We start from the raw sequence: 20,169 nt of genomic DNA on the forward strand, positions 1-20,169 counted from the left end.
ATAATTCATTATATAAGATTGAAACTTTTTGTATCTTTGTAAAGCATATAACTAAGACTTTTCACATCTCGAACTATTAATAAGTTCTTGTTTTTTCTTGTTCCTTATGATAAATGTAAGTGTATTCTCTTGGTTCTTGTTTTCCTAGCTTCCCATGAGAAGGTTTTGAAATTTCCCAGCCTTTCTCAGCTTTATGCCTACTTTCTGGGGCCTTTTTGCACTTTCTAAAGTCTTTTATCTTTTTATATTCCTATAACTCCTGATTAAAACCCATTTTGGACAAGGGTCAAAAGACAAAAAATACCTACATATCCACACAGGATGATAGGAAAACCTGTCACATCATAAGAACAAAGGCAACAATAACTGCCTGCATACCCTGGGAAGCTGACACTATACCAGAAGATACTAGAGTCTGCTAGGTGTGAGGTTGGGGCTCAGGAACTCTCAGAGCTCTGTGAACCACAAAGCAGAGTTCATCATCTGGTCCCTTGAGAGGAAAACATTGCAACTTCTAACCTTGCACAAACAGTTTCAAGTTAAAGAGAAAATTTCTGAACCATAGCAATTTTTTTATTTGTTTTGCATCACTGTGTTTAGAAATAATAAGCAGGTGCATATATCACTAAATTTCTTCATGATAAAATGTATTCCAACTTTATGAAGAAGCTTAAACTACTGTTAATTAAGATGAATAGTTTCAGGAGCTTCTGAGAAAAATAACGCCTATACTCATAAAACTTGATGACAAAATCTGATGTGTTAGAGAGAAAAGTGATTACTCTAATGCATTATAATGCTTGATACATAGTCTCACAGCTCTCCCCTGCTGTGTTTTGTATAAACTATGAAGTCAACAAAACACTGATAAAGAAACAAATTAAAGGTAGGATTCACATGATTCATATTTCAATAGAGAGGAATTAAAATAGATAATGGCTCCCAGACAAAGAAGGAAAAAAACAGCATTTCTTGTATTATTTCATCCCTGACCCCATTAGAACTTTGTGATACTGCAGGTCTATCCTCTCTCTAATTAGTACATACATTAGCTGTTAAGTTACCCAACTTCAATTTATGATTTATGTCTATAACATAAAAACTTGGTACTGTATTTGAAAACCATGACATCCCTGGTATAAACTGTTTGATGAATGTTTGAGAATCTCTACCTTTTATCAGAAATCTGAATTCTTAGCAAGCCTCAGCCATTGTCCTCAAGCTCCTCCTCATCTGATGAAACAGGAAAGTGACCTCATTGAATATTTCTTTCCATGGACTATTTTCCTCTGCATCCTTCCAAACTCATCTCTCTCAATTTTAAGGAACCAAGAAACTGAAGAAGCGCTTAAAGGAGCAGGTGAAAAGCAGACAGTGACCACAGTAGCAATGCAGCACACCAGGAGGAGTCACGTCTGTAGCTCTTTGTTTCTGGTAGCACACCGGACCTGCCCCGCTGACCGCAGCAGCTCCTTCCAAAGCTGCAGTGGCACCAACAGCCTTCAGTGGGACACAAAAGCACAAACACTTCTGGGAGAGACCCTGCAGTGCTGCCCACGGGCCCAGGCTTTGTACCATGAGGAACAGCTTGCTGCTTTTCTGTGCAACCCAAATATTCATATGATAAGCATTTGCCAAAGACATCCACTTCATCATTTAGGCAAGACATTGGAAATGCCACAGTAAACTTTTCAAGTGCCTTTCTGAGCTGACTCTTATAATTATGGCAAAATATATTTTAAAAGTCATAATTGTGCTTAAACATATAATTTTTGATACAGAATCCTGAGCCTAGTTGTGCCTTTTATTTCTCTTGTTGTCAGCATAAGAAAACAGGATACATTTTAACTTAGTTCACTGTGTGTGCATCCATGGCTTGACTACAGGATTCTGCTAACTATGTTCTACATTGCTTAGCTGGGTACAAAAGAGAATAATTGTTCAGAATGTGCTCTCCTACTCCAAGGTAAAAACCAAAAATATAAGTGTAAATAGATTTTAGTAAATATTTGTACTGTGTTATACCTGTTGAGTATATGCTCTGTGTTAGGTAAATGAGCTGCCCCAGGGTATTATCTTCATGGACTGTTTGCAGCTCTATAAAGCTCTCATCACATCTACTCACTAAAATAATTTGGGATATTGAATATAAAAAAGGGGTCCTCAGTGCAAACAAGTCAATCTCCATTGCGCTGCTCGTAGAGTTAGACAGCTACGAGAGCACTTAAAGGAATTAAACTGAGCATGAGCAGGTGCTCTGTCTTTGTCTTGTGTGCTCAGTACTGACTGTGAGGTGTGCACATGATCCTGGGATATAACACAGACACCTGAAATTCTTACAGGCAACCAGCAACTGGAGGCAGCAGCTTTGATGTATCATTACTTTCAGCTGCAAAGGGAAAGACAAACCTTGCATAAATGCACAGTGATGTCACTTTGGTGACGCAGGCACTTCTTTTCCTCACCCTGTATCTGTTCCTGGACCTTTCACACTCATTTCTAAAAAATAATAAATTAAGCTAAAATAATGGCAAAGTCACCTTCTCCTGCTTGTCCCATCTCTTTCATGCAGTGAAGTCCTAAAATTAGCCAAATGAAAAATTGCTGTCAGAAAATTGAAGGAGCTAGGTGTAGAGCTGGGGACACTTCCTGGGGCAGCCTGCTGCAGGTCCTGGGGTTTGCTCTGGCTCTCCTGCCAGGGCTCCCTGGTGACAGCAGCACTCTCTCAGTCTGCAGGAACTGAGTGGAGAGCTTGGCTGGGGACAGCAAGATGAATGCTTCAGTCAAACACTGCTGAGAGAGTGATGTGGATGACTTCTCTCCAAACATGTTCCCTGTCCCAGGCTGCCCACAGGAGAGAGTCCACTCACTCCCGTTCACTGAGTAAGTATATAGCCCTCCCAAATAGCACACAGCACTTCCATCTCAATCTTCTGATGGAAAGGAACAGAAAATATAGAGAACTATTGTTCAGCTGGAGCCTCATGTCCTCTCTCCTCAAGGCTTGCCGGTGACTTTAACAGCCAGCTGAAGACAATTGTATTTCTGGGAAAACTTGTGGTAATATCTATAAGCAGGAGATGGCCTTTGGAATCTACAGCACTCCAAATCCTGGAAAATAGATGCCCAATCCAAAAAGTAACTGCAACACTTTTAGAGTCAATCTTCAAGTGCCAAATGAGAAATAATGGATGCTTTCTCTGCAATGATATCTCTTTTTCAGATACAAAAGGGGCACTACTATTTTTCACTACTTTCTTCTTTTATTGTTCTTTCTGAACAATGAGTTATTTTGTGCAGAAAAAGAATCCCTCATTGCTCCCACGAATCATATTGTCAAGAATCACAGAGAAAAGGAAACCAATTCTTTAATAAAAATAAAATATTTCTGATACATGGGATCTGTAGGGGACTGGTGCAAAAAGCCACTCAAGAAACTAAATATCAGATGACCAAATCAACTAGGGGGATATAATGGCATGCTGGTGTGGTCATATCCAAATGCCTGAAAGGCAAATCTTGAATTTCTACAGGATATTCTACCTTGCACATTCTTGCTGAGGAAAAGAGATGCTTGCCATTGTCTACCTGTAGAGGTAACCCTCCACCTCTCAGTGCTGCAGGAGGGAAGCAGCCAGCTCTGTTGGTGGGGTAAAAAGAAGAGATACTGCTCCCACATCCCTGATCTCTATGTGAAAATCTATTTCTGGTTCAGAATCCTTTACTCTGCAGATGATAAAGAACAGAGCAGCAAAGGATAAAGAACTTACATGGCAACAAACAAAAATACACAAGGGCTCTGTCCTCAGTATTCAGGTCAGAATCAAACTCTGCCCAAAGTTCAGCAACATTCAGCACTAGGGTTTTCTTCAAGGCCAAATCTGGGAAAAGGAGAGAATGAAAGATCTCATTATGTGTGTCCATTGCATGGAAAAACCTCTTCAACACACCATGTGAAACACTTTGTATTTTAGAAATCTATCAACCAGATCTAGTGCACATTGAAGTTAACAGAAAGCTTCCCACAGGCTTTACTGGGCTTTGGTTTAGGTTACATGTTTTAATTCTTTTTTTCCCTACAAAAGAAAAGCACAGTAAATTATAGAGGTTCTCCTTGCACTGTTCCCCTCCAGGCTACAGGCAGCATGCACAGAAGCTTCTCTCCATCTTCTTCCATGTTCATCTTTGATGAGGGCTCCATTAAACTCTCCCAGTTGTTACTGCTCAGAAGGATTTAATGACTGGTGTTCAACACTGATAGCACTTAATAATAGCATTTATGTAAGGAATTTATGCTAAAATGGTTTTATGGCTTGCATGAGAATGTAGGAGCAATAGTGATAATAATAATAAACCAGACACAATGTCTTTTTTAATTCAAACTCTAAGGCAGACATCAGTACTCTTAACAGTTAAGACATGAAAATACAATCTTGAATCATAAGCTCTCATAACATCATTTTCTCAATTACAATTCAGAGATTAAAAAAAAGTTTTCCTGTGCTTATAGTTACAGAGATTATAGAAACATAAATGTGCTGTTTAAAAATTTTCTAAGTTTTACTGAATACCAGAAGAAATCAATGCAAGCAGTGTTCTGTTATCAAACCTCAACCTTTCCAAACTTCTGTGTAACACTCTGGAGGCTATGACTCCTGAATGTATGCAATCAAGCATTTTAAAAGGCCAAAGACCAAAACTTTGGTGATTAAATACCCTACTTAGCCCTGGGAGAAGCATTTAACATATGCTTCTTCAGTGACATTATACATTATGTTATCGCATCCATGGCATATTTTGTCACTTTTAAGCAACATCCCCTAATGTATATATAATATGTAATTGCCAGACAGAAACACTGAAAATGAGAATTGATGTTTGCTGGGAGGAGACATCAAAAAGATCATTTACTCTTTTACAGTGCAGTAGATGGATGACCAATGAAAACATCCATTCCAAGGCAGTTTCTTCTTTTACTACTGAAAGGTTTCATTGCCTTGGATGAGGCACTCAGTTAAAAAAAAATGCACTCAGTTCTTCATGATGATGCATTAAGCAAGGTTTGGAGTTCTGTTTGTGTTTTAAAACACTTGAGCATTACCAGGTTTCTAAAAAGTTTGCTTCTGAGTCATATTTTCAGGGAAGAAGCAGAGACAGCTCCTTTGTTTTCTTACTGTCACAAAGTTTAGTATGATTAAAATATAAAAGTCCTTCAAGTAGTCCCATAAAGCATGTCCAGCCTCATCAGCATTAGAAACATTGCTCAAATCAAATGTACTTAGGTGTCCTCATGCAACTCTTTCCAGCCCATCTCTCAGTGATCTCTTCAGCATCATGGGACATACCTATCCCTCTGTTCCATGTTTTGACCACTTTCAAAACCCCCTTGCCAACCCTCCCTCGCTTAAAATTCATCTCTACCCAACTGCTCAACCAACTGCTGCCTTCCCTCTCCTGCTCCATCTCATCTGCCACTGTCCCCACTCTTTTTCTGCCTGCTCAGGGCACAGCTGTTCATCCAGCCAGGGAGCAGTGCCGCTGAATTTTGCAGGAGAAGAGCAAGTGCAGCCCCTCGCTTTGTTAAGAGACCCTCTGCATTATTTGTTTCAGAGGCAGCCACCTTCACTCTTGGATTTCTAAATGGGAGATGGGGATTAGGCAAGCAGGCAGGCAGATGCCTGTTTAAAAAGCCCTTTCTTATAAATAAATCTCCCAGATTTTCGTTTACAAAGTAGATTAATAATGCAACTACCAGATAGAATTCAGGGGAATTACAAGCAATGCTTTACAAAGATAAGGTACTTAATCCTGGTACTTAATACTGTTTCAGTATTGATGAGTGACTCTCACCTTGCAACAGGAAGAAGTATTTTTTTTTTTTTTTCATTTTGAAAGTACCAGATTCTCATAAATGTAGACTACTACACGCCCTAGCCAGTGGCAAGGTTTATACCCTCTAAACATCGAAGCATCTGCGAGGTACTTAAGGACTTATTCACAGGCTGCCACGATGAGGCAGTAGTAAGTTGTGGTGAATTCAGCATTTACAGCACAAATGATGCTGTGAAATGCTAATTAGTGCTAATTTGACTTGGCCCATTTTGGACCTCTGACAATCAGAGCTCTTCAAAAGCAAGCAGGTCTGGCTTATGCACATCTAAGGGGAAATTCCACCTCTCTATTTCCCTATTATGATATTTCTAAGTCAAAACATTAAGACATTTTAAATATCTGTGTTTTCCTAAAGTAGTAGCCCAGGCTAGCTGCTGCTACCAGATTGTTTTCCAGAAGAGAATGTTATAATATATTTGGCTTAATGGGGACTGTCAAAAGTATTAGAGCAAAGCTAGGAAGAAAACATGTCACTGAGCATAGATTTGAGTGTAGAGTTACATACTTGTTCAGATGCTAATAAAGAAAATAACTTTCTTTTCTTTTTTTATTCAGATAAGCAAAAGCTGTTTCCCAAAGAGAGGGTCATGAAGAGAGAAGGCAGTTTCTCTGCTTTCATCCTCTGCCTTTGGGCCCTGATAACTGTACTTGCCTCCCCCCATTTTCACTAGATGAATCGGGCTATTGAAGAAAAACAGCTTAGAGATGCAGTAGGTTCATCCTTTGAGAAACCTGATGCAGTAAACTGTCTTGATCAGAAATATTTTTTCAACTAAGGTGAGCCACATAATTTGGTTCCTTAAAAAGGGGGGCTTTGAAGCTACACTCTGCCTCCAAATACTTGTCATTTGACCCAGAAGGCAATAAGTAAAAAATTCTGAACAAATAAATCAAAAAAGCTGACACACTTTTCCAGGTGGTAAAGCTTTAGTGTGCTAACAAAAGGCTTGATTCTCACTGCTTTTGATCTCTGCAGAATGACAGGCCAACAAAAGCACCACTTGGTGATCGACAGCGTAGCAGAATGAGGCCAGCAGAGTCAATACTCAAAAGAAGAGAGTAACTACTCCAGGGATTGCTCAGGTGGGTGAAACTCTGGGCAATGAACATTTTCTAAAAATTACATTTTAATAATAGTTTTTTAAATGCACTTAAATACTTTGAAAACCTAAGTAAAAAATACCTAAATGATCCTGGTTTGTGTTTGATGCAGTGTGTCTGTGCTTTAGGTCTCCCCTATAACAAATAGAACAGCAAAAGTATTAGTTAATTTCTGATGGCTGCTCATTTGAGCAAACTATTGGCACTAAAAGTTAGTGGCTCTAGCATCTTCACAGGGTGGTGGGAAGTGCTGGCAGGCAGGAAATAATAAATAAATAAATAAAATCACAGGATGGTGCATTGCAACTTCAAATACATGACAAGCAGGAAAATATTTTTGTTGATTAAAAACCTCCAGATCGTGGATTTGAGAAGAAGCAATAGATATACATGGAATTGAAGCAGAAATCATTCAAAGGACTGGGAGAAAAAAAAAACGATTAGGAATTATCTAAGGCTTTAATACCATTTTTTACTGCTGAACCTACCAGAAAATTGAAAGAAAACAAACAAAAAATGAACCCCCAAAACTACAAAGGATGCAACAGAAGTGGTGCTGTGAATAGATCCTAAAAGACCATTATGTGGAGCTATTAACCCAGCTCCCTGTGGCTTTCACGCTTAGACACTGCACTCACAGGTAAGCAAAGCACAGCCTCCCCTTGTCACACCTCAGCAGAAATCACCCCAGGCCTGCAGGGAAGGGCAGCTAACAGGACTCAACCTTCTTTTATCCCTAAATGCTTACAAAGATTACTTATGCAATAGATCGGGAACTGGCCAAAGACCATCTGATAAAATATTTGAGGAAATATAGAAGCATGCATTTATTTGAATTTTATTCTCTCCCTCCTTCCAATATTAATGTTGAATTTTCTTTTTCTTTTTTTTTTTTTTTTTAATGAGAACTATAAAAACACTGATAGAGGAAGAATCTTTTTTACATATACACAAATTCACACATGATAATGTGATAATGTCCTGGAAATACAATTATATTCCAAGTTTTTCTTAGTGGCTTTTTCCATTTTTGTTTACTTGAACAACCAATCCCTCCAAATGCCACACCACATAAAGTCACACAGCCTGGAAACTTCTTTGTAGGGCATAATGCACTTCAGTCATTCTCCTCGTTTTGTTCTATTCCAGGTTTCTCAATTCCTATACTGTCTATTTCCATGGTATAATTATACCTAAGCAATTCCCTGATACTAGCCAAGGGTAGTGTTTATTCATAATACCTTTCTCTCTGGTTTCTGAAGGATGAGGGACCACATTTCAGTGGCTCCAAAATCAATCCATTCTCCTCAAAAAACAGACAAATACTGCAATAGCAGAAAACCTTAGAAGAAAAAATTGGTTGTCACCTGTCTTTCAATGACTACAGAAGACTGCAAAATTAATTTCCTTAATGCATTTGATGGAAAGCAGATTTTTGAAGCTCTGATTTGAAGTTTGCAGATTTGAGGGCTCAGTTGCAGCAGCAATGACTGTTAGCACAGACAGCCAAGAGCAGCAGCAGCAAAGGCAAAGTACTTGAGAAGACTTCTACAAAACAACACCCATCACCACCTGCTCTTAATGCTCCTAATAGCATATTGGCCACAGAGTTGGCCTGTGAAAAGCAACGTTGCTGGGACTTGTGTAAGAAAAGTGGTTTTAACTTGCAAAATTCCTTTTATGACTTAGGGACAGGCTCTTCATCCCTCCCAGCACCAGGGGGCTCCTGAAGTGAGAAACCGGAGTCCACTGACTTCTCGGGAAAAACATTTCCAGTGTGTTCTCTGCACAGAGCCTGTGGTGCTGTTTATCTCTGCACTGCAGGAGAGGCACTCTGAGAGCAGGGCTGGGCTCTGAACACTGGCCCAAAGTTTTCATCATTTACTAAATTCACTCACTATGCCCTGCTGCAATGAGCAAAGCCCTTTCTGCGCACACCTGAATAAATTCTCTTTCACCTTCAAATTCAGCAAAATGCCACTTTTAATTAGAACTAAAACTTTCATCAATAAATATCTTGCATTTACGTCATGAGACAAATTTACTGTGCTGCTGCTTGTACAAACACATTCTCAATCCCCTTTCTGCTGTTCACTTGTATCTTTTCCCCACCAGTGCTGCATATTTGGACAGGCAGCACCTGTTTCTAACCCTGCTGATGAGAACTGCAGGGCTGCTGCATAGGTGCACTACACACACAAGTGCTGACAGCACTGAATGCAGAGGGAGTTGAGTATTGGTTGTCAAAGATGATTAAGAACTGTGTGCAACTCAAGTCAGGCAAATAATATGCTCCATTGCAAATTAAGCTTTAGAATGGGCTGATAAGTGGACATTATTCACAAAGAAAAAGAACAACTACTTGAATTTTGGGATATTTTGTTGATAGAATTTTGAATAAGGGCAATTAACCATGAGGAAACATGTTTTTTAAAAGCAGAAGCAGCTCAGACAATTCTAAATCCAGGGCGTAGCAATCCATTTGCATATGTAACTAACAATTTTCATGCACAACTACCTTGTTATTCAAAATATATTTATGATTGCAATGCATTTAAGGTGAAATTGAATGCTCAGCCTTTGCATGGTCTAGAGCTATTAAACATTAGTTTGCTTAGGTGTTCAGTGATACATTTCTTAATGAATTTTACTAGATGCAGCTCCAGGTGATCAGCCCTGGAAAAAGGTTACTTGTAATACAGAATATATTATATATTCATTATATATATGAAACCTTGTCACTGTTTCAAATGGTTGGCTGTTTTTAAAACCTAAATTTTTAATTCCTTATGTGTGTGAGTGCTTTTTCCCTCAAAATATTAAATAGGCATAATGATGCTTTCAGTCTCTCTTACTACAGTAAACCTATGGCTGAAATAATTTCACTGACCTTTTCAAAATGCGAGTTTTGCTTTCATAAGTATCAAAGAACTATTTTTTATCAGGACTGCAACAGAATTGACTGCAAAAAAAAAAAATAGGGCAAAATATATTCAAAATTTCCAATATTTAACATACACATCAAACAGGTTTCACTAAAACAATCTGTGCATTCCAGCACCAGGGCACCTGCAGCATAGGCTGGAGGCCTATGGCCTTTTTTACTGTGGAAAAAAAGTGGATCTTAACACAATAAAAATATTGTTAAATAATTTTAAGCTAGACATCTTGTGCTTGGATTTTTAAAGAGCTCAGAGTCTGTGTCAGATGGTGAATGATCCACAATGATACAGCTGAAGTGCAGTTTCGGGATGACCTGCCTCCACATCTCTCTCCATTAGAGCAACTTTTCTCTTAAGCTGTCCCCTCTGGTTCTCAAATGCTTTTGAAGAAAGAAAACTAAAAGTTCTTGACAGTGCTATTAAGGCAAGAAACTTGTGCTTCCCACTCCCTTCTCCTCCTGCCAGTAGCCTGACTCACCTCTGGATGTAGATGTACACACAGGGATACGTGGTTTTGCTGCTTTCTCCTTCTCAAGTGCTTCCTTCCACATCCTCACAGATATGTCCAGTGACCTTCATGGCTGACACAACTTCCAGGTCTGACCACACTCTGCTGTAAAATGAAGCAACAAAGCTGTGTTACTGTAGTCCTAAACCAGTCCCAATATAAATAGTTGAGAGAGGAGAGTGTTAAGCTGGGCAAGCTTGTGGCAGCAGCTCTCTGGCCACAGAGAGCAGGCACAGACTTTCCCAGGCATTTTCCCAGGGAAGCTGTGAGAAGATCAGAGAAATAATGAGAAACAATTCTCATCTCCACTTGTTGCATCTGCTGTTGTGGAATGTGTCGTGGAGATTTGTTTACCAAAGGGTGATTTCTTAATTGGACACTGGATGGTGTTTGGATTGATTGACCAGTTAGGTCAAAGCTATCAGACTGGCTGTAAGGGTTACTGAGTTTCTTAAGTATAGTATAATATAGTATAAGATGACATAATAAATAAATTGATCAGCCTTCTGCAATTATGGAATCAGTGCTAATTATTCCCTGGCTGACCATGGCTTACAGTTTCTGCAAGCCTGGACAAATTACAGGCAGATTTTACTCGAGCAGGATGGGGTTCAAGAGCCCTTTTGGACTTACATAAGTGATATACCTTGCCTTTGCAGCATGGTAAAGAAGGATTCCCCATTTGACACGTGGGAAGGAAAGTACAGCCAAATTCAAGGATGGATCCAGGTGCCATGGGAAACCTCTGGGAAAGCTCTCACTTAGCCTTTTAGCAGTCACTTCAGTTGGCTGCAGTGCCTCCTTGTTCTTCAAGTATTTTCAGACTGCTCTGTAGTATTACAAGCAATTCCATGTATTCCTTCAAAAACAGCAGTAAAGATTAAGCTGAGAGCTGTTGATAATTTCTCTTTGTACTGTTTCTTGCCTGGAAAAAGAAATCTGAAGACTGATGGCAGCACTCTTCCACTGCCTCCTTTCTCCTCTGAGGACAGGTCTTGTCTGCTGTGTCTGGGCCCAAGGGAAACACAAACCATTTGCACTTCTGAGTGTGAACACACTATTCAGTCACTAATTCTGAGACCAGCATGGATGCATGGTGAAAGAGTTAACTGCAAAACCTCTCTCTCTGGGGGATCTCCACTGCAGTAACACTTCACACCAGCTCCATTTTAACTTTGACCATAAACCTGATTTGTGAATATGTGTGAACATACCTTACTATTGTCAATTTATATTTACATTATAACATTACTTGCTTAAAGAAAAAAGAGTGGTAAATTTGATGAAAGTTTGCAAATGGTTCTGCAAAACCAAGAAGGGCTTGCACCAAGGGTACAGGCAGTACTGGTCCTGCATGGAAGGCTGTATTCAGACGTGAATTTTGATTTGTTTCCCTGCTCTCACCTATTAAGCAGATGCCTCAGACACCATCCACCTCCGTCCTCCTTTCCTTGTTCATCTATTTGGATTGCAAATCCATGAGGCAAAAGCTTTCATCCAATGGCAGTAAAACACCTTGCACAATACAAACCATTTATTTACCTGAAGCCTGAAGAACCACCTCAGATATACAAAAATGTACAGAAGTGAAGCTACTTGGCATGATGGCTGAATGGATTACAGAATGTCCAAAGAAAGAAATGACAAAGGCTTTAAATATCATCAATTAATTAAGGAAACCCCTCCCCTCCAAAAGTAATGCATAAAGGAATGCATAAAATAGCCCTCACATCATTAGAAAAACCTCTCATTCAGCTGTTACAGTGCTGTGCATCATTGGAAAGCTTAAATGGTTTTTTCTCTCCATGAATTCAGAGAATTTTCGTTTGGATCCATGTGTAATTTTAAATAATTACATGTGAATAAATAAATGAAAATCAAAGAAACTGTCTCTGCTTAGAAAACCAGCTTAATTTGCCATGCTCTGCTGCACACTTCTAAATGCTCAGAATCTTTCAGGCCTTGCTTAAACCAAATGCCTCCACACTGTGCAAGTAATCTTTATTTAAAAAGTATTAAATTTGGCACTAAGTGAGGTGTGAAATTCTTAAGTTGTCTCCTGAAAAAGAAGTCATCAGGTTCAGATAGGGATGGCCATCCTTTTTGCCTCCAAGCACACATTTATTTAGAAACTAAAACTCACCAAAACCCATCACATCAGGTAAAAAATAAATGTTGCCACAAGTCCCCCTTGCTCCCTGCAAGAGTCCCAATATGCTTTTTAAACTGTGCTTATGAAATGCACTCATGGCATGGCTTGCACTGATCCAGGTGAGCTATTCCTGCTCGTCCTCCTCCTGGAGCAGCTGCTCTCCACAGTGCCTCTGCTGATTTCTGCTGCTTTGTGAATCTCCCAGACCCTGCTGTGCCATTTACACTGCCCCTCTGGAAACAGAAAGTGTCAGATTTTACTGATCACTCCACCCAGTTCCTTTTAGTAGCTGTCACTGGACTTTTTGTAACAGGGCAGTACTTGTGTCCTAACCAGGACAATTTATAGGGGGAACCTCAGCTCTTCAAAGCCTTTCCTCCCTGCAGCCTGAGCCTGCTAATCAAGGGAACAAGTGTTGAGTCCTGGGGACTCATTTGCTCAATTTGTCCCCCTGGGAGGGTGTCTCACAGGTGTTCACTGTGACAGGGATGCCAATTCTCTGGAACAAAAACAAAACACAAAGGAGACAAATCAAACTCCAAAACAAACTATCCCCCAAATATACCCCACAGAAGGAAAGGGAAAGTTATCTAATTTACATAACAGTACAGAATTTCTTGCAAATATAAATGCACAGAGCCGGATTTTACCTAAAATCTAGTATTTTTAAAATGTATTCTAAAAAAGGAAATAATCAGCAGTTGTCAGTAATCAAATCTAGCTAAACATTAGAAATACTGAACTTTGAAACATTATAAACACACATGGAGACATGAAATAGCTCAGAAGTTTTAAAGTTCTACCACTTTCAGAACACTCTGAAGTGCATTGATTAACATTTCAAACCCACGTGAGCCTCCCTGGGGTCCATGGAATCAGCTCTCCGTCTGTACAGGGTTTTCTGCTTACAGGAACTGAGGATCTGAGGGCCAGACGCTGCATTGGCATGTCCACTTCATTTCAGGAGGAGTCTGACAGTGTGGTATCACTTAAATAATGAAGCACACATCTGGCAGGAGATTGCTGAGGTTGGCTAAGTTTGTACAAGGTCAATTCATCCTCTAAGCTTCTGTATGCTGAAAATGAAGCAAGAAGTTTACACGGCAATCAGCAGAATCCACCAATTGATTTCAGGGTTTGTTTTCCAAGTAGCATGTCTTTCTTTGTAAATCAGTTTTGATTGTATAAAAATAGAAGGGAGTGGTAATGTATTGCTTTGAGATGTATTTTTTGAAATGTTTCTGTAGCTAATGCATACCTATTCAAAAGTAGGATACATTTTCTTTTGTAAGGAAGTAGAAAAATTACAATGCACCTCACATGGCAAATGGAAAAGTGTATATATCTCTCACAGATCTACCCCACTATCCTACTTTCCAAGTTTTAGGCTATTCTTACCAAAGGTGTATAATCCTTTAAATAGAAATAATACAGGATCAGACTTTGAAACATGTACTTATTTAGTACTTCCACTAATTTCACAGAAGAAAAATACCTGCTCAATATGAAATGTGAAATCCAGTACCCAAGCACACGGTTATCAGCTTGCTTTATAGAACAGGCATTAGTACTGATAAAAAGTTTCACATAGAAATTCTTCCTATGTTAAAAGAAATAGCTGACATTTTTATAAACTCAGTGTAACATAGAAATAAGACAAACATAATGCAAAATTACTTCCATCATTCAATAGTCCACAATATCAAAAGAACAACTTAGCTAGTAAGGGTTGTAGGTTAAATCTGAAATTTCAGTAATTTTTCTCATTTTAACAATTATAAAAAGTACCCTTTTTCCAGAGGTCATGGAAATCAGCTACCTGCACCCTGGCTCAGTGCTCTCACTGCAAGCAATCTTTTCATATGAGTCTCTGGCATTAAAAAAAAAAAAAAAAAAAAAAAAAAAAAAAAAAAAAAATTTTTGCAAGTTTGCTTACTTTCCATGACCTGAAGATACTAACTTCAACATTTTTGTTGTTGCTGTTGATTTTTAATTTATTGTTGCTGATTTAATGTTGTTATGACTTTTTTAATGTCTCCATTTGGCAAGCATTGATTTTTCATCAATGCTGAAAGTCAGAGCATGGGCCAGCTGCTGTGGAAGTGGCAGAGAGGAGAGCTCACCCTCACACGGGTGCACACACAGACACTGACCAGCAAGATCAGACTCTGTCTCTGGACAGCTTGTCTTGGAAGGGACAAGGTCAAACAAATACCAAGGGAAGGGGGTAGAAAACACCATCAGATCTCTCCTTCTCATGGCCCACCACTGCCATGCCAGCAAACATCAGGGCTCCATAGCTGAGCTCATGCTGATGCCTCTCCCTGGTTTTTAAAAATTCAGAGCGAGCCACAGTTAAGGGATAAGGGGTTTTTACCTTGGTATTTTAATAAGGATCCTTCTGGTGCCCTGTCTGGCCAAGGTGGGATGTGCCACATGCACACCCCTGATAGATCATGTGTACAATTTATAGACCTCACAAATCAGCAGATCTAACAAGGGTGCCCCAGTGGGAGGCCTGGATGAATGGTGTGACAATCCCCCATCTGAGGAAATCCCCCAGGATGGGCCAAATCTCCAGTTTACAGGATATGTTCTAGAGAGACCCTTGGTTTCCCAAGGCAGGGTAGGGTTTTCTGGCCTCCTACTATGAGGCCTTTAGGATGTTTGGTCTCCTGGCCTAACAAATACCAGTACTATGCTAAGTTATCAGACTTCAAGAATTACAAATATGCATGCTAAGAGTACTGAGGATACATAAAAGTTATACAAAAGGTATATAAAAGAAAAGGCAAAAAATCATCCTGGCATCAGTGTGACTGGGGCTGGCTCCTTCCACAGATCAACTCAGTGCTTCAGCCACCACAACTGATGCTTTCTTGTGTTGTTTCTTGGCATCTCTTTCCTGGGCTTTTGTCCTGAAGTGACTGAAAAACTAGAGGAGAATCTTAACAGAAATCTGAAAAAAATTTTTTCCTTTCATAGCTTTTCCCACTGGTCTCAGTTTTATATTGCCATCTTGTGAGAAGGTCAGCCTCCCCTACACCCAGGATACTGTAATAGGCACTTCAACACTGTAACTTCCCATTAAAACAATGGCCTTTTCAATGAGCTGCCTTTTTAAAAGTAATATTAGTTTTATGAGCCAGTTTTTGAAAAAAAGTAGAAAGACCATGGAAAATTCTGATATGTTGGCACCAGTCCATTATGATGTCAAAATAACACCACAGAACCCAAATATAATTTTAAGTATCTCTCATCCATGATGTGCTTGTTTATCCCAGAGAAGGCACATCAAGATTTTTTTTTTCCTGTGGGGCTCAAGAGTTACCTACTTGCTTTATCACCAAAAAGATATTATTCATGCATCACGTTACCATGGAGAGGAGCCACTTCATGCTTCGCTCATGTACTTCCTCCCTTTGTTTTCCTGCCTTGAAAACAAGGACACTACATTCTTCTATACATGGAAAGCACTGAGCACATTCACTTTAGCAACACTTCTGTTTATTGTTTTTTCTGTTCAGAGCAGCAAAGATGTACTGTCAGATCAGCTTGTGCTATTATTTGATTTCCTTCTTTCCTCTAACTTTGTCAGTCACTATTATTTTGCTTTCTTAACAGATAGACAACTTCTCTTGGCAAGTTTGTTGACAGGTCCATCTCCTCTGATGTCTTTCTTCACTACTACTTGGATGGGGGAAAACAGGTACTATTCTTTTCAAAAAAGGGGTGCCCAAATCTGGAGATACATGCACTGACCATACACTGTAACAGAAGTCCAGCAGCATTCCCACTCCAAAGGCACATAGCCATCCTATAGCCTTGCATCCCTGGGGACTGCCCTTTTCTGACAGGGGTCTGGAAGCAGCTTTGCTTTAGCAATGACTGTCCTGGAATCATCATTAGTGTAGGTACTTGTAGTGGCTCCTTCATAGTCCAACCAGGGACTCAAAACTGAAAAATCAGGGATTTTGACAGGTATTTCATCTTTCTGGGCTTCTGAATAGTGGCCAACAACCCCTGGGTGCCCTGTCCATGTGTTCTGGTCAGCACATGCAAATCCCTGGGACAAGGTCTGAGCTCTGCAGAGTTCCATGCCAGCAGCCACAAGGTGACACACAGAGCAAAACAAATTTGTCCTGTCTGTGGCAGCACCAGAAAACTGCAGCAGTGCCATGAGGACACAAAAGGATATCTGGGCATTACCCAGACACCACGGGACTGGACCTCTACTTGACATCTTTACCTTCTGTGCCTGGCCTGCAGCTCACAGCTCATCTGACTGCTGGAGCAGTCAGAGCTGCAGCACTGGGAAAAGACAGCAGAAAGGGTTATCAGGGTGATGGAGGGACCCAGACCCCATCTGATGGGAATGTGGGTTGAATGGCTGCTGCCCCCACAGAGGAACCAGCCAGTCTTATTGTTCCACCTATTGCCTGAAAAAAAAAAAAAAAAAAAAAAAAAGCTGGTTACTTATATTTCCAAAGGTTTTGCTTTGGGAATAGCTAATTTTGCACCGAAACACAGAAGGTGCACACCAGCTGGCCATGGCAAAAGGCACACTGGAGGTAATAACACAGGTTTTTTTCCTGAATTAGACCTAACTGCAAGGGAGAAAACCATGTTCAAGCTGTATCACGAGAATAAGCCACAGTTTGCCTTGGTGCTGGATGAGACACCCTGCTCCAGCCAAGGATCTCTTGTGTATAGTGTACGTGTGAATTACTCCAAGCATCTCTTCCTATGTTGGATTCTGCTACCCACAAATCTGAGGAGCAAGAAGAGGCTGAGTATCCTGCACTTGCAGCCTGTGTGAATCAGGAGCAGGACCCAGGCATCCTTACAGCCAGCACTTCACTACTGGCGAAAGTAGTGGGTTTATATTGCCAACCATGGTCACACAGGAACAATTATCTTTGGCAATCCCTAACAATAATTTTAAAATGTTCTCTTCAGTATCATCACTGAATTGAAATGGTAAATTTTTTTAATCCACTGTCATTCTCCTTTCTAGCTCTAATTATCTGGACTGCATCCACACCATGAAGCAGAATTGTGACAAGAAAGCAATCACCCCAGAGATTTCTCAGAAATTTGCTTTCTAATTGGGTTGAAAATGCCTCAGCTTCCTGCATTGCATTTTGTACAAAACTAGATTTTCTGTGATCATAATCTATGAAAGGCAGAAATGCAATATCGTGATTATTTTTGTTGTCACACCACTGGACCTCATAGTACTAGATGTTGAACATAAATTCAGGCAAAAATACAGCTCCTGTGCAAAAGAATTGAATACTTGAGAGTAAAATTAAAAAGAAAAAAATATTGGAGAAAGAGGTAAAGAAAATAAAATCACTTGAAATTAATAGGTGTTGCAGTGTAAGCATGACTTCATAATTCTATCGCAAAAAAAGAAACATCATCTGTTGGTGAATATCTAGAACATTCCAGACTGTTATTTACAGATATGTCACTTATGTCATGTAATCACTGTCTCCCTTATTTATTCATGGTAGAATGGAAATAATACTTACTGCAGATTCCTCCTGAAGTTTGATTAAATGTTCACAGTGCTTTGCCATCACTTGCTTGACAACATGGCTGTGAAATACCATTGCTAAAGACACACTGTGTTATGTACAGCAGATACAGCGTTGACTAAGCTCATCTTTTCTGTTTTTAAAGTTTTAACTAAGCAATGCTTAATGAAATTTGCCAGCCTAACTGCTCCTGTTGTCTCTGCTGGTAATGCAAACGCAAACGGCTGTAAGTACGGTACCCTGAAGGCAGACATTAGGAGTTTCTCTGTTGAATCCAGCAGAGAAGTTTCTTGCATCTCCGTTGAATGCCATCACGCTGTGATTAGTTAATCATTAAGTACATAGTGCTTTTAATTAACTGCCAACTCTGCTCGGGCATCTGTTCTGAAAATCACATCCGATCATGCTTTTCCCAGTCTGTGGCTATGGAGCTCTTCAATAATACGGTTGTTGCTCCATTCTCCAGCTCTCTCTGCTACAAGACAGCTCAAGTCCAGAGTGTCCTACATGAAATGAAATATAAATTAACTATCCTTCCCAGGGAATAAAAGTAAATGGGAATTAAACAAATTTATTTGCCTCAATAGGTAATAAATGCCACTATTAAAAAGCAGAACAGGCCAATTAGCATATTTTCTGGAAGAAAGAAGAGGCTAGAACAGCATTTTACTCTTCAATATCATCACTTAATTTTAACAAATATCGATTAAAAAAAAAACCAAACCACTAATCTTTAACTGCAGAATATAATCCTTTCTATTTTATAAGGGACAGTGAGACTGAGAATAAATAAAACAGATTCTGCAAAATATTTCATTTGACTTTGAATACGCAAAGATAGTGTGTAAACATTCCCTTACAAACACTACTTTTCTCCAACTATGTAGCTCAATTTCTGTTGGCTTCAAAAAGCTTAATTTTAAGAGTATTTTAAAATGAATCCTAGAATGGCTTGGGTTGAAAGGGACCTAAAAGATCATCTTGATCCAGCCTCCCTGCCATGGGCAGGGACACTTATCCTTATCCCAGGTTGCTCCAGGCCCCATCCGACCTGGACTTGAACACTTCAAGGGATGGCAAAGCCACAGCTTCTCTGGGCACCCTGAGCCAATGCCTCATCACTCTCACAGTTAAGCAAATAATTTCTTCCTAAGATGAAATAAAAAACTTTGCAGCATATATTGGGGGTAAAAATAAGATTGCAAAATATCTTAGGTTGCAAATTCTGTTTTGAAGGAGATAGGAAAAAAAACCAATAACATTTGAGCAAGACCACACAGGGACCACGGCAGTAGACAGGGCAAGTTCTGCTGGTGCTGTGAATCTTGCTGAAAACCAGGTCAAACAAGATCAGAGGATGATTGAGGCCATTTGGTGGCACAAAATGAAATAAGGGCAGACACTTGGATCAGGTGAGGCCCTGATTGTGTGACACAGGATTAGCAGTTTCAGAGTAAGAATTTCCCACCCTAGGTAGGCACAAAGGACTGGACCCTGCAAGAGCTCTGGCCTACAGAAGAATAGATTGACTAACCAGCCTTACAACAGAGAAGGTGTTTTATGGCATGAGAAATAGCTTTGCCAGCAGCCACCTGCTCCATTATCCCAACTGGAGCTGGTACAGCCTGCCAGAAAGCAACAGTCTCAGCAAGCACTGGTCCAGGTGAGATGCTTGGTCGCTCTGCATTTGTGGGCCATGCAGAGGCTCCTGGATTCATGGCAATGCACTGGAAAAAGCTGTAAGAGTGGTTATGTGGCTCATTCTACTCAAAGCTCTTTAGGATGAGACATGCAGAAACCCAGTGTGCAGGATAGAGCACCAAAACCCAGCAACTTCCCCTGCTGCCACTCCCACACCAGTGTGCACCATCTCAGAGCTGTTACTTATCACGTATTAATTCAAGCAAGAAAAAAGGTAGAATTCACAGAGTGTCAATTATTTCTGTATAGAAATGTATGTCAAGGAAAAGGCCACTCTTTGTCAAGTGCTGAGAACAGAGAAGAATACCATCACTAATCTTTAAACTTGTA

The 20,169-nt window shown here is 39.9% G+C and overlaps 1 long non-coding RNA gene across 1 annotated transcript; it reads left to right on the forward strand.

Annotated features, from left to right (window-relative positions):
• Positions 1-6,957: 6,957 nt before the first annotated feature.
• On the forward strand, positions 6,958-17,633 carry LOC144247040 (uncharacterized). Its single transcript, XR_013340734.1, has 3 exons — positions 6,958-6,975; positions 16,220-16,304; positions 17,613-17,633. It is a non-coding gene; the product is annotated as an uncharacterized LOC144247040 (long non-coding RNA).
• The last annotated feature ends 2,536 nt before the right edge of the window (positions 17,634-20,169 follow it).

This window comes from Lonchura striata, chromosome 13 (genome assembly GCF_046129695.1).
Source record: "Lonchura striata isolate bLonStr1 chromosome 13, bLonStr1.mat, whole genome shotgun sequence".
Lineage (NCBI taxonomy): Eukaryota > Metazoa > Chordata > Aves > Passeriformes > Estrildidae > Lonchura > Lonchura striata.